The sequence below is a fragment of the Symsagittifera roscoffensis genome, chromosome 8 (assembly GCF_963678635.1).
Source record: "Symsagittifera roscoffensis chromosome 8, txSymRosc1.1, whole genome shotgun sequence".
Lineage (NCBI taxonomy): Eukaryota > Metazoa > Xenacoelomorpha > Acoela > Convolutidae > Symsagittifera > Symsagittifera roscoffensis.
The window spans coordinates 25793125-25806131 of record NC_087069.1 but is presented as its reverse complement, the minus strand read 5'-3'; the positions used below and the strand labels follow the sequence as shown (position 1 = coordinate 25806131).

The 13007-nt window shown below is 38.2% G+C and overlaps 3 protein-coding genes across 6 annotated transcripts in view; 1 reads left to right on the top strand and 2 right to left on the bottom strand.

Moving 5' to 3' along the window:
* Positions 1–13007, bottom strand: part of LOC134853411 (serine/arginine repetitive matrix protein 1-like) — a 458950-nt gene that overhangs the window by 194765 nt on the left and 251178 nt on the right. The gene's annotated exons all lie outside the window — the stretch shown is intronic.
* Positions 1–13007, bottom strand: part of LOC134853413 (Golgi-associated PDZ and coiled-coil motif-containing protein-like) — a 340830-nt gene that overhangs the window by 76645 nt on the left and 251178 nt on the right. The window lies entirely within an intron of this gene.
* Positions 1–13007, top strand: part of LOC134853417 (uracil phosphoribosyltransferase homolog) — a 253203-nt gene that overhangs the window by 99326 nt on the left and 140870 nt on the right. The gene's annotated exons all lie outside the window — the stretch shown is intronic.

Here is a 13007-nt window from a genome sequence, read left to right as displayed (position 1 = left end):
TTCTAGAAGACCCAGGTTGAGGTGCGCTACTCAAAGTGCGCAACACTGGTCGAGTTGCGCAACTTAAAAAGTGCGACCCGGGCCGGGTGCGCGACCGATGGTCAAATAAAAAGGCACACTTCGAAAGATCCAGGCACCAAAAAACTATGCACTTCAAAATACAACGAACAAGTCAACAACGCATTCCAACCCAAATAAGCATGGCTGTGTGTTTCAAACCTGTGAAAAATCAAGGAACGTTCATTAGTGAGTGAAGACCCAAAATCTAATTCGACAAAAAGAGAGTCGAGAGACGACATCGTTCGACCCATACGGTTGATACATAACTTGACCACTTCAACCCGAACATTCAAAGCTTAAATAGCAAACCGTGGTCATGATTAATTTGTTTTCGGTCGCGCTAATTGCGATTTTTGGAGCCAAAGTTTTTGGTCGCGCATAGTCGCAACTTAAGCTATTTGGTCGCGATGGTCGCGACTTGCCCGTTTGGAGTCGTGATGGTCGCACCTGCTGATTAAACAAATTATATTGATTTCAAGTCGCGTACGTTGGCCCGGCAACTGCTTCTCGTTTTCTATCACCATAAAGTGGAAATTTCAACTTCAGTGCTTGAAGTTAAGCAAGCAAATCCAATCAAGCCAATGATGAAGCCTCGGACGCTAAAGATTACTTATGAATTTCCGAAGAACTTTTTTGGCACACTGTTTATGAATATTTTACTTTTTCCAATTCTAAATTGATACAATAAAGAGCATTCCTGACATAAGAAAAAGTTCTAAGCTGATAGCGTTTTACAAGAACTGGTCGAAAATGACGTTTTTTTCCTCTGAGGACCTGGGCCGAGGTGCGCGTCTTGAGTCGTAAGCGATTTTAATTTTCCATAAAACCTGGGCCGAGATGCGCAACTCAATTTGGAAGACCCGGGGCAAGGCGGGCGACCGATAAACACACTAAAAGAGATATTTCGCAAAAAAAGCCCAAAATAAAAGAAAAAGGCACTTTAGGTACCGCCAATAAGGTAACAACGCATTGTCAACTTAAAAAAACATCGGCGTAATCAGGTAATACGATCGATATCAATATTTTTATCGATATATCAATATTCGATGCAAAACATGATATTTTCGAAAGGCAGTTTTCGATATAAATATCGATATTGATAATTTTGACACAGTAATAATGAACTTTCTATAAAAAAAGTGAAATATTTCGATATTTTCGATATTTTTGATACTTTCGTGTTTTAAATATAAAAATGAATGAAAATTTGATGTATTCAATGTTAGAAAGATTTTTGAAATTGCGCCCTGCGCTCTTGCTTGTCTTAGTTCAATTATTCATCTTATTAGGCCGGCAGGTTTTTCTGTGTCGGCGGCAATAAAAACTAAATCACTTCATTTTTGAGCAAAATATCGATCATATCGAAGAATATCGATATATCGATACTGTCATGATTTTGATATTCGATAATGACCTACTCCGATATATCGAATTCCGGGCCGCACAAAGTCGCAACTTATTTTTTAGGTCGCACAAATTTTTGGTCGCACAAAATTTTGGGCCGCACAAAGTCGCAACTTATTTTTTAGGTCGCGAAGGTCGCGACTTGCACATTTTGAGTTACTAAGGCCACAAATGGCTGATTTTACTGATTTCAAGTCGCGTATATTGGCCCCAGAACTGCAACTTGTGTTGCTTTTAGCATAGCTGGCATTCCAACTTCGTTGCTGGAAGTGAAGCAAGAAAAATCAAGTCAAGCCAATTATAAAAAACTCAAGAAATTTTAAACAAACTGTTTGTGGTTGTTTTGATCATCCTAAAGCCGGGCATAATTCGTTTGAATTGTACTCACAAAGGCTCAACATCTAATTAAATTATTTGCTAATCATTTTGGTATGAAAAGTATTATGCACAAGTTTTTAGCAAACAAACAAACAAATTGAATGCGAATGTTTCACTCAAGTTTTTTTCCACCGATGCGAACTAGAAATTTATGGGAAAAATTAGGTAACATCTGACGACCCAGAATAAGAAAACAGCCCGCCTGATCGGAAATTTTGTTAGAGAGAACATATATTTTTTTACGTATGATTTCATATTTGGCTATATACGGATGTTAAAGGTTCAATGATAGCATAAAACATGCATAGAGCAGGATATTTTTTATGTGGTGGAGGTCAAGCGTCCACCAAGTGTTACGTACTATGATAATTAATATGACCGCTAGTATCTTATGACCGATAATATGACCGCTATTATGACCGCTAGCAAAATACGCGGTAACCCACCGTGGAAAACCTGAAATTATTCTGTCAACAAAAAATTAAACTGAGACGGTTAACAGAAAAGCAAGAACAGAAGCAGCGGTTTGGAATACCAACGAAGCAAATGAAGAAAGTCGGTAGACGGGACCCAAAACAATTCCAAACGTCTACTTTTACAAGACAAAAGCTATAATCAAGTCGCGACTTTTTTGCCTTGGGTAACGAAGGGAAGGAGAGCTTCTTTCAACAACATGCACACGTAAATCTCAATTCAATCACATTGAGATTTTATTACGGCGCTGAGAACGTAAAAAAAAGTACACCATCCAAAGGATGCAACTAAATGGATCATCATACGGCGACAGAGAAGTTCTGGAAAGTTTTTTTTTACCCCAGATTGGCAAGACAAGCATCAAAAGGTAATTGGACGGAAGAGATTGAAAAGTATGTGAACGTCACGTTTTTAAAGCCAAAATGAGGTTGTTAGATATTGAGAAAGGACTGTTTGTGCGACCCGGTAACACAGTAAACGATACACTAAAAATACCCTTTTACAGTAAAAGATATATCTCACAGCCATAAACCTCCAAAAACAGAACCAGTCATCATCAGAAAACTCGACTACTTTCACAAATCATATTAGGGCTAAAGAAGAACTCCTCATGTCAATCCAAGCTTAAAACAACAAACAAAGTAGAATGACTCGGTCAAAAAGCTGGAAGTAATAAATTCAGCCACTGGAAGACTAAATGTCTCAGGACTACCTTGAAATCGAAAGGACCTTTATTCAAGGCAACGATAGGTAGTGGAAGCCCCTGTCCTTTGTCAATTAACGGACAGCAGATTTTTTAATAGCAAAATGCCCGAGTGCAAAATCATCTTCTTAAGCCGAATCCTTTCACATCAGCAAGTGTTGATTGCAATCAAAAACCGATCAATTTGTTTGGTACCTTAGAAACTGACGTGTGTTCGAAAGGGTGAAGAATCATGGGTAGAAGGTTCCCCATATCAGAAAAAACGAGCAGGTGTCTGCATAGTCACAACACAACTAAAACCACCGTCAAACACGATAAACGATATATCGGAAGTAAAACAAGAATCAGAAGAGACACGTCTCTGGAAGAATTATTTCAACAAAAAATTCGGCCATGTATTTCAAAGATTGGGTCGCTCTAAGAATCATGAAGTATACATATTGTTCAACTCGCCACTAATTCCTGTTCAGGAAAAGGGAGAAGCATGTCAATTCACATACAAGCTAAGGTTGGAGCGGAATATAACAATTGATCATAGAGGGACATATCATAAAACTAGACAAGCGCACAAGCGATCAATTTGTAGCTGCGGTAGAGATCACCGCAAAAAAAGGTGGCTCGGTAAAGCTAGCGATGGATGCGAAACCCAAGAATTTCCATGTATACAAAAACAAATTTCAGATACCAAACCGTATAGAACTACTGGACTCAGCAGCCCAAATAATTGCTTCCAAATCAGAAGGCAAAATATTGTTCACTTCCCTTGATTTAAAGTATGCATTCAGTCAATAACCTTTAGATGATTCCATTAGCAAACACTGCAACTTCAGCATCGTATGCAGAAAAATTACTAGCACATACAGATTTAAAAACGATTTTTATATTCTAACATACATGTCAAAGGAACTTCAGAAAGCGATGGTAAACACAACTATTTAATTGACATCTGAATAGTTTCGAAAGGACAATGAGATAGTTGAAGAAGTAATGACAAAACTGGACAAGAAAAGACATGCACTCAAACTAAGCAAATGCGAGTTCTGAAAGACCAATTTATTTTGGCTGGGCTTCGAAAAAGTTTTTCGGATGCACACAGAACCTCTACGACCATCAATTAAAGCAAGCAACAAGAAATCGCCAAAATACCGAAGGTTTACCACTACGATGCATCCAAACAGCCTAGAATCAAGTGCGACAGAAGCCATAAAGGGCTAGGCGCCGCATTGGAGCAGAAGCTAGAACCAGACATCTGGGTTCTTATCGATTCTACCTCGATAGATATTTTAATTCGGCAGAACAAAATTTCAGTACGAACGAACAATAATTATTTGCTGTTGTATGGTCATGCGAATTATTCCGTAATAACCTCTTAGAAAACCAGTTGCAAACTTTAGGCGATTTCAAAAAAATAGTCATAGCGCTCACTAAAACAGAGGAAACAAGTCATATCAGTCAAGATCAATTAGATGGGCTGACTGAGTGTAACCGTTTGAGTACTCTTTTTCAGATATCGCTGGAGCTAAAACAGCAGGAGTGGTAGATCACGTATCAAGAAAGCCGAAATTCAAATCCCCTGCAACATATTTTTACTATGAACAATTTGTGGTCAAAACAATCATGGTTTTCGACGAGGCCTGTTGAGCGATTAACATTTCAATTCAAAACCCTTCCGACCAAGCAGAAATCACGTTTGTAAGCATCAAATCTCAACCCAATGATGTACATTTTTTAGAATTCATTTACGATTTAATCTGTTCAAGAAATTATCAAAACTTAGTGGATTGACGCAAAAGGGCTAAAATTTGTACAGAAACCAATCAAAATTGAGCGAAGTTACCGGCAAACTAATTCATTTCAGTGAAACTCGCGGTTTAAATATTAGCCAATCAGAGACTTTATAAACAGGAACATACTTCCACGATTTTTATCCTAGCCAATTAGATCATTTTATGCAATTTTCGGTATATATCGGAACTCTACGCTGCAAACTCTTAAGCCAACTAGAACAATTTATGCAAAATTTTAAGTCATCGCAAGAAACTTTAAGCAACCACAATCGCTCATTACTAATTTTTACACGAACACCTATTTCGACACGAGAGGGCGTCGAGTCAGAATTATACCAATCAAAATATCGTCGTTTTCAGTTAAATACGCCGTACTCAGCTAAAATATCAGCTAAATATTTGTCTCCGACTGTTACCTAGAAGTAAAATACCACATCAATCAATCCAATAATCAATACATTCAATAAAAAATTTGCCCATTCAGAGGATTTTTATGAAACAGTTCAATTTGACATTGATCAACCAGAAGGAAAGCCACAAGAAGAATGTTGAGTAAAAGAGAGCCGGTCGAATCACAGAGGACAAAATTGAGAAGGAGAGAGAGGGCACTAAACCAGAACATGACAAACTACGCTAGGACGCTGGCCAATTTCTGGACAACCAGACTAGGCAGAAGGACTAGAGTCAATATGGTGGCAGGATAAAAAAGAGAACCCGTAGTACGTCAAAGATGCCCATCATTTCGAGTGACATGAAGTCGTTCCCCACTGAGCTACACGACAACCTGGATGCCAAATTTTGGGTGAATTGACAACGAAAGATAGCCAACTGGGTCAGTTGATGAAGCACAACTGGGTCAGTTGGGTCCTTGCAATAGACAGAGAGGGACTTCTTAGACAAGGAAGCTACATAGTCAGATTCTGGGACGACGCTGCGGCAATCAGCTACTGCAGAGTAATAGAAAACACAGTAGCTATACCAACATGCTTGAGGAAAGCAGTGATGTCCAGGCTCCAGAGGACGCATCCGGGCCAAGAGGCGATGATTGACGCGCCCAATATCTCTGATGGACAAAAATGAATTAAAAAATCATCGTTGTGTGCCATTTGTGTAGAGCGTGTTCAGCATTTGGTGAGAAGGTTACAGATTACCAGTCGTTTAATTGTTCAGAAATTGTGACAAATTTTTCCGCACCAAAAGAAGAATTTCAGTTAGTATCTACCGGACCTATTTTTGATCTAAACGGAAAAAAGCTCTTCATAATAGTCGCACTCGACAGTTTCCAAAAGTATCCATCTGCTTTTATAACCAGAAAATCAGGTTGTGAAAACATTGTCATATTTTTAAAGGTATATATCAGTCAGCATAGCATTCCGCGAAATTTGAGGAAAGATCAGTATTGAGGAATCAAAAACGCCAATTTAGGTAAGTTTTGTGAGTCAAAAGGGCTAAATCAGATATTCTACACAGCTTTAGTCTCGTTGAAATATAAATTCAGACAATAAAACGGAAACAGGGTACGATGCAGGTAGATCAAAACTTTGACAAACTTCAATCAGCAATTAAAACAATTTTGGAAGACATCCGCACAACATGGCATACTATTCATAAAGATTGCCGTTTCAGCTTCACGGTGGTTGCAAATCTAACACCGAATGGTCAATGTTTAAAGACAAAGTTATCGGTTGAGTGGCGAGGAAAGGAACGACCAGCAGAGACGTATCATCAAATTTCAAGAAGCAGGCAGATGGAACAAAGATTGTCACTGCACTGGAAACTTTGGCCATCGCGGCAAATGACTGAAAACTTTATGAGAGACACTTGAACCGCAAAGAAGGATTCGGGGCACTAAGGAAGTAAACGGAAAGGAACACACTACTTTTAGCGAGTTTGAGGAGTGACTTGAAGAAAGGAACCATAAGATTTAGAGTTGAGCAAAAACCGAAGGCCTCGAAATTGAATAAGTTCATTATCCAGAGAAGGTAGTGGTTTACATGAAAATATTGGATAGGAGGTCAGGAACAACTCTATTCAAAAATTTTAAAAGGTATAATCGTCAAAGTCACTAACAATACTTATATTACGGACGAGGTAAAGGTGATCAGGAAAAGTCACATCCCACATCTCACTTAAGCCTAAGTTCAACTCGTCAAAATCGTCACCTTTTTATGTGAAGGAGGTCAAGCGTCCACCAAGTGTTACGTACTTTGATAATATGACCGCTATTATCTTTTAAGCATTCTGATCTGTCAATTATACCAAGAGACACAGGTAAGTCTATGGTGCCAAAACCAATGCTCTCTCGGCTGCTAGTGAAATACATATTCAATTGAATCTCTTATTTATATTCTAATTACATACTATTATAATACAACGTATTATAGTCAAGTTTTAGATTAGATTCAAAGATATCACATGAAACAGCCACCAATTCCTTCATCCAAAGGCAGGATGGAACTGCTCAGAGTACCTTCTTTTTGGGGTAAGCCATCACCAGAATCTCTATAACCATGGGAGGTATTGGTGGGACACTTTTTCCTTGCCGTTTCAATTAAGGAAAACTGCAATCCGACTATGCTATTATCAGTATTATCATTATTATCATCAGTATTCGACAACCCACCGCGGAAAACCTGAATTTATTCTGTCAACAAAAACTTAAACTGAGACGGTTAACAGAATAGCAAGAACAGAAGCAGCGATTTGGAATACCAACGAAGCAAATGAAGAAAGTCGGTAGACGTGACCCAAAACAATCCCAAACGTCTAATTTTACAAGACAAAAGCTATAATCAAGTCTCGACTTTTTTGCCTTGGATAACGAAGGGAAGGAGAGCTTCTTTCAACAACATGCACACGTAAATCTCAATTCAATCACATTGAGAATTTTTTACGGCGCTGAGAACGTAAAAAAAAGTACACCATCCAAAGGATGCAACTAAATGATTCATCATACGGCGACAGAGAAGTTCTGGAAAGTTGTTTTTACCTCGAATTGGCAAGACAAGCATCAAAAGGTAATTGGACGGAAGAGATTGAAAAGTATGAGAACGTCACATTTTTAAAGCCAAAATGAGGTTTTTAGACATTGAGAAAGGACTGTTTGTGCGACCCGTTAACACAGTAAACGGTACACTAAATATACCATTTTACAGTAAAAGATATATCTCACAGCCATAATCCTCCAAAAACAGAACCAGTCATCATCAGAAAACTTGACTACTTTCACAAATCATATTAGGGTTAAAGAAGAACTCCTAATGTCAATCCAAGCTTAAAACAACAAACAAAGTAGAATGATTCGGTCAAGAAGGTGGAAGTAATAAATTCAGCCACTGGGAAGACTAAATGTCTCAGGACTACCTTGAAATCGAACGGACCTTTATTCAAGGCAACGATAGGTACTGGAAGCCCGTGTCCTTTTTCAATTAACTGACAGCAAATTTACTAATAGCAAAAGGCCCGAATGCAAAATCATCTTCTTAAGACGAAATCCTTTCACATCAGCAAATGTTGATTGCAATCAAAAACCGATCAATTTGTCTGGTACCTTAGAAACTGACGAGTGTTCGAACGGGTGGAGAATCACGGGTAGAAGGTTCCCCAGTTCAGAAAAAACGAGCAGGTGTCTGCATAGTCACAACACAACTAAAACCACGGTCAAACACGATAACGAAATATCGGAAGTAAAACAAGAATCAGAGGAGACACGCCTCTGGAAGATTTATTTCAGCAAAAAATTCGGCCATGTATTTCAAAGATTGAATCGCTCTAAGAATCATGAAGTATACATATTGTTCAACTCGCCATTAATTCCTGTTCAGGAAAAGGGAGAGGGGTGTCAATTCACATACAAGCTAAGGTTGGAGCGGAATATAACAATTAATCATAGAGGGACATATCATAAAACTAGACAAGCGCACAAACGATCAATTTGTAGCTCCGGTAGCGATCACCGCAAAAACAGATGGCTCGGTAAAGCTAGCGATGGATGCGAAACCCATGTATTCACATGTATACAAACACAAATTTCCGATTCCAAACCGTATAGAACTACTGGACTCAGCAACCCAAATAATTGCTTCCAAATCAGAAGGCAAAATATTGTTCACTTCCCTCGATTTAAAGTATGCATTCAGTCAATAACCTTCAGATGATTCCATCAGCAAACACTGCAACTTCAGCATCGTATGCGGAAAAATAACTGGCACATACAGATTTAAAAACGATTTTTATATTCTAACAGACATGTCAAGGGAACTTCAGAAAGCGATGGTAAACACAACTATAGGCATACAAAGAGTGTTCTCCTTTTAAAATGACATCTGAATAGTTTCGAAAGGATCAGGTTCAAAACACAATGAGATAGTTGAAGAAGTAATGACAAAACTGGACAAGAAAAAACTTGCACTCAAACTAAGCAAATGCGAGTTCTCAAAGACCAATTTAATTTGGCTGGGCTTCGAAACAGTTTTTCGGATGCACACAGAACCTCTACGACCATCATTTAAAGCAAGCAACAAGAAATCGCCGAAATACCGAAGATTTATTACTACGATGCATCCAAACAGCCTAGAATCAAGTGCGACAGAAGCCATAAAGGGCTAGGCGCCGCATTGGAGCAGAAGCTAGAACCAGACATATGGGTTCTTATCGCTTCTAGCTTGATCAATTTTTAATTCGGCAGAACAAAATTTCAGTACGAACGAACAATAATTATTTGCTGTTGTATGGTCATGCGAATTATTCCGTAATAACCTCTTAGAAAACCAGTTGCGGTTTAGGCGATTTCAACTTTAGGCGATTTCAAAATAATAGTCATAGCGCTCACTAAAACAGAGGAAACAAGTCATATCAGTCAAGATCAATTAGATGGGCTGACTGAGTGTAACCGTTTGAGTACTCTTTTTCACATATCGCTGGAGCTAAAACAGCAGGAGTGGTAGATCACGTATCAAGAAAGCCGAAATTCAAATCCCCTGCAACATATTTTTACTATGAACAATTTGTGGTCAAAACAATCATGGTTTTCGACGAGGCCTGTTGAGCGATTAACATTTCAATTCAAAACCCTTCCGACCAAGCAGAAATCATGTTTGTAAGCATCAAATCTCAACCCAATGATGTACATTTTTTAGAATTCATTTACGATTTAATCTGTTCAAGAAATTATCAAAACTTAGTGGATTGACGCAAAAGGGCTAAAATTTGTACAGAAACCAATCAAAATTGAGCGAAGTTACCGGCAAACTAATTCATTTCAGTGAAACTCGCGGTTTAAATATTAGCCAATCAGAGACTTTATAAACAGGAACATACTTCCACGATTTTTATCCTAGCCAATTAGATCATTTTATGCAATTTTCTGTATATATCGGAACTCTACGCTGCAAACTCTTAAGCCAACTAGAACAATTTATGCAAATTTTTAAGTCATCGCAAGAAACTTTAAGCAACCACAATCGCTCATTACTAATTTTTACACGAACACCTATTTCGACACGAGAGGGCGTCGAGTCAGAATTATACCAATCAAAATATCGTCGTTTTCAGTTAAATACGCCGTACTCAGCTAAAATATCAGCTAAATATTTGTCTCCGACTGTTACCTAGAAGTAAAATACCACATCAATCAATCCAATAATCAATACATTCAATAAAAAATTTGCCCATTCAGAGGATTTTTATGAAACAGTTCAATTTGACATTGATCAACCAGAAGGAAAGCCACAAGAAGAATGTTGAGTAAAAGAGAGCCGGTCGAATCACAGAGGACAAAATTGAGAAGGAGAGAGAGGGTACTAAACCAGAACATGACAAACTACGCTAGGACGCTGGCCAATTTCTGGACAACCAGACTAGGCAGAAGGACTAGAGTCAATATGGTGGCAGGATAAAAAAGAGAACCCGTAGTACGTCAAAGATGCCCATCATTTCGAGTGACATGAAGTCGTTCCCCACTGAGCTACACGACAACCTGGATGCCAAATTTTGGGTGAATTGACAACGAAAGATAGCCAACTGGGTCAGTTGATGAAGCACAACTGGGTCAGTTGGGTCCTTGCAAAAGACAGAGAGGGACTTCTTAGACAAGGAAGCTACATAGTCAGATTCTGGGACGACGCTGCGGCAATCAGCTACTGCAGAGTAATAGAAAACACAGAAGCTATACCAACATGCTTGAGGAAAGCAGTGATGTCCAGGCTCCAGAGGACGCATCCGGGCCAAGAGGCGATGATTGACGCGCCCAATATCTCTGATGGACAAAAATGAATTAAAAAATCATCGTTGTGTGCCATTTGTGCAGAGCGTGTTCAGCATTTGGTGAGAAGGTTACAGATTACCAGTCGTTTAATTGTTCAGAACTTGTGACAAATTTTTCCGCACCAAAAGAAGAATTTCAGTTAGTATCTACCAGACCTATTTTTGATCTAAACGGAAAAAAGCTCTTCATAATAGTCGCCCTCGACAGTTTCCAAAAGTATCCATCTGCTTTTATAACCAGAAAATCAGGTTGTGAAAACATTGTCATATTTTCAAAGGGATATATCAGTCAGCATAGCATTCCGCGAAATTTGAGGAAAGATCAGTATTGAGGAATCAAAAACGCCAATTTAGGTAAGTTTTGTGAGTCAAAAGGGCTAAATCAGATATTCTACACAGCTGTAGTCTCGTTGAAATATAAATTCAGACAATAAAACGGAAACAGGGTACGATGCAGGTAGATCCAAACTTTGACAAACTTCAATCAGCAATTAAAACATTTTTGGAAGACATCCGCACAACATGGCATACTATTCATAAAGATTGCCGTTTCAGCTTCACGGTGGTTGCAAATCTAATACCGAATGGTCAATGTTTAAAGACAAAGTTATCGGTTGAGTGGCGAGGAAAGGAATGACCAGCAGAGACGTATCATCAAATTTCAAGAAGCAGGCAGATGGAACAAAGATTGTCACTGCACTGGAAACTTTGGCCATCGCGGCAAATGACTGAAAACTTTATGAGAGACACTTGAACCGCAAAGAAGGATTGGGGGCACTAAGGAAGTAAACGGAAAGGAACACACTACTTTTAGCGAGTTTGAGGAGTGACTTGAAGAAAGGAGTCATAAGATTTAGAGTTGAGCAAAAACCGAAGGCCTCGAAATTGAATAATTTCATTATCCAGAGACGGTAGTGGTTTACATGAAAATATTGGATAGGAGGTCAAGAACAACTCTATTCAAAAATTTTAAAAGTTATAATCTTCAAAGTCACTAACAATACTTATATTACGGACGAGGTAAAGGTGATCAGGAAAAGTCACATCCCACATCTCACTTAAGCCTAAGTTCAACTCGTCAAAATCGTCACCTTTTTATGTGGTGGAGGTCAAGCGTCCACCAAGTGTTACGTACTATGATAATATGACCGATATTATCTATTAAGCATAGCTGGCATTCCAATAGCTGGCACTCATACATATTCAATTGATTCTTTTTTAAAATCAAATCAAGCCAATTATAAAAAAAACTCAAGAAATTTTGAACAAACTGTTTGTGGTTGTTTTGATCATCCTTAAGCCGCGCATAGTTCGTTTGAATTGTACTCACAAAGGCGTCACATCTAATTTCAATTATTTGCTAATCATTTTGGTATGAAAAACATTATGCACAAAGTTTTTAGTGTAAAACAAACAAAATGAATGTGATCGTTGCACTCAATTTTTTTTCCACCGATGTGAACTTAAAATTTATGTGAAAAATTAGGTAACATCTGACGACCCAGAATAAGAAAACAGCCCGACTGATCGCAATTTTGTTACAGAGAACTTATATTTTATTTACCTATGATTTAATATTTCGCTATATGTTAAAAGTTCAATGATAGCATAAAACATGCATAGAGCAGGATATTTTTAATGTGGTGGAGGTTAAGCGTCCACCAAGTGTTACGTACTATGATGATATGACCGCTATTATCTTTTAAGCATTCTGATCTGTCAATTAAACCAAGAGACACAGGTAAGTCTATGGTGCCAAAACCAATGCTCTCTCGGCTGCTAGTGAAAGATGTAATTGTTCATACATATTCAATTGATTCTCTTATTTATATTCTAATTACATACTATTATAATTCAACGTATTATAGTCAAGTTTTAGATTAGATTCAAAGATATCACATGAAACAGCCTACAATTCCTTCATCCAAAGGCAGGAT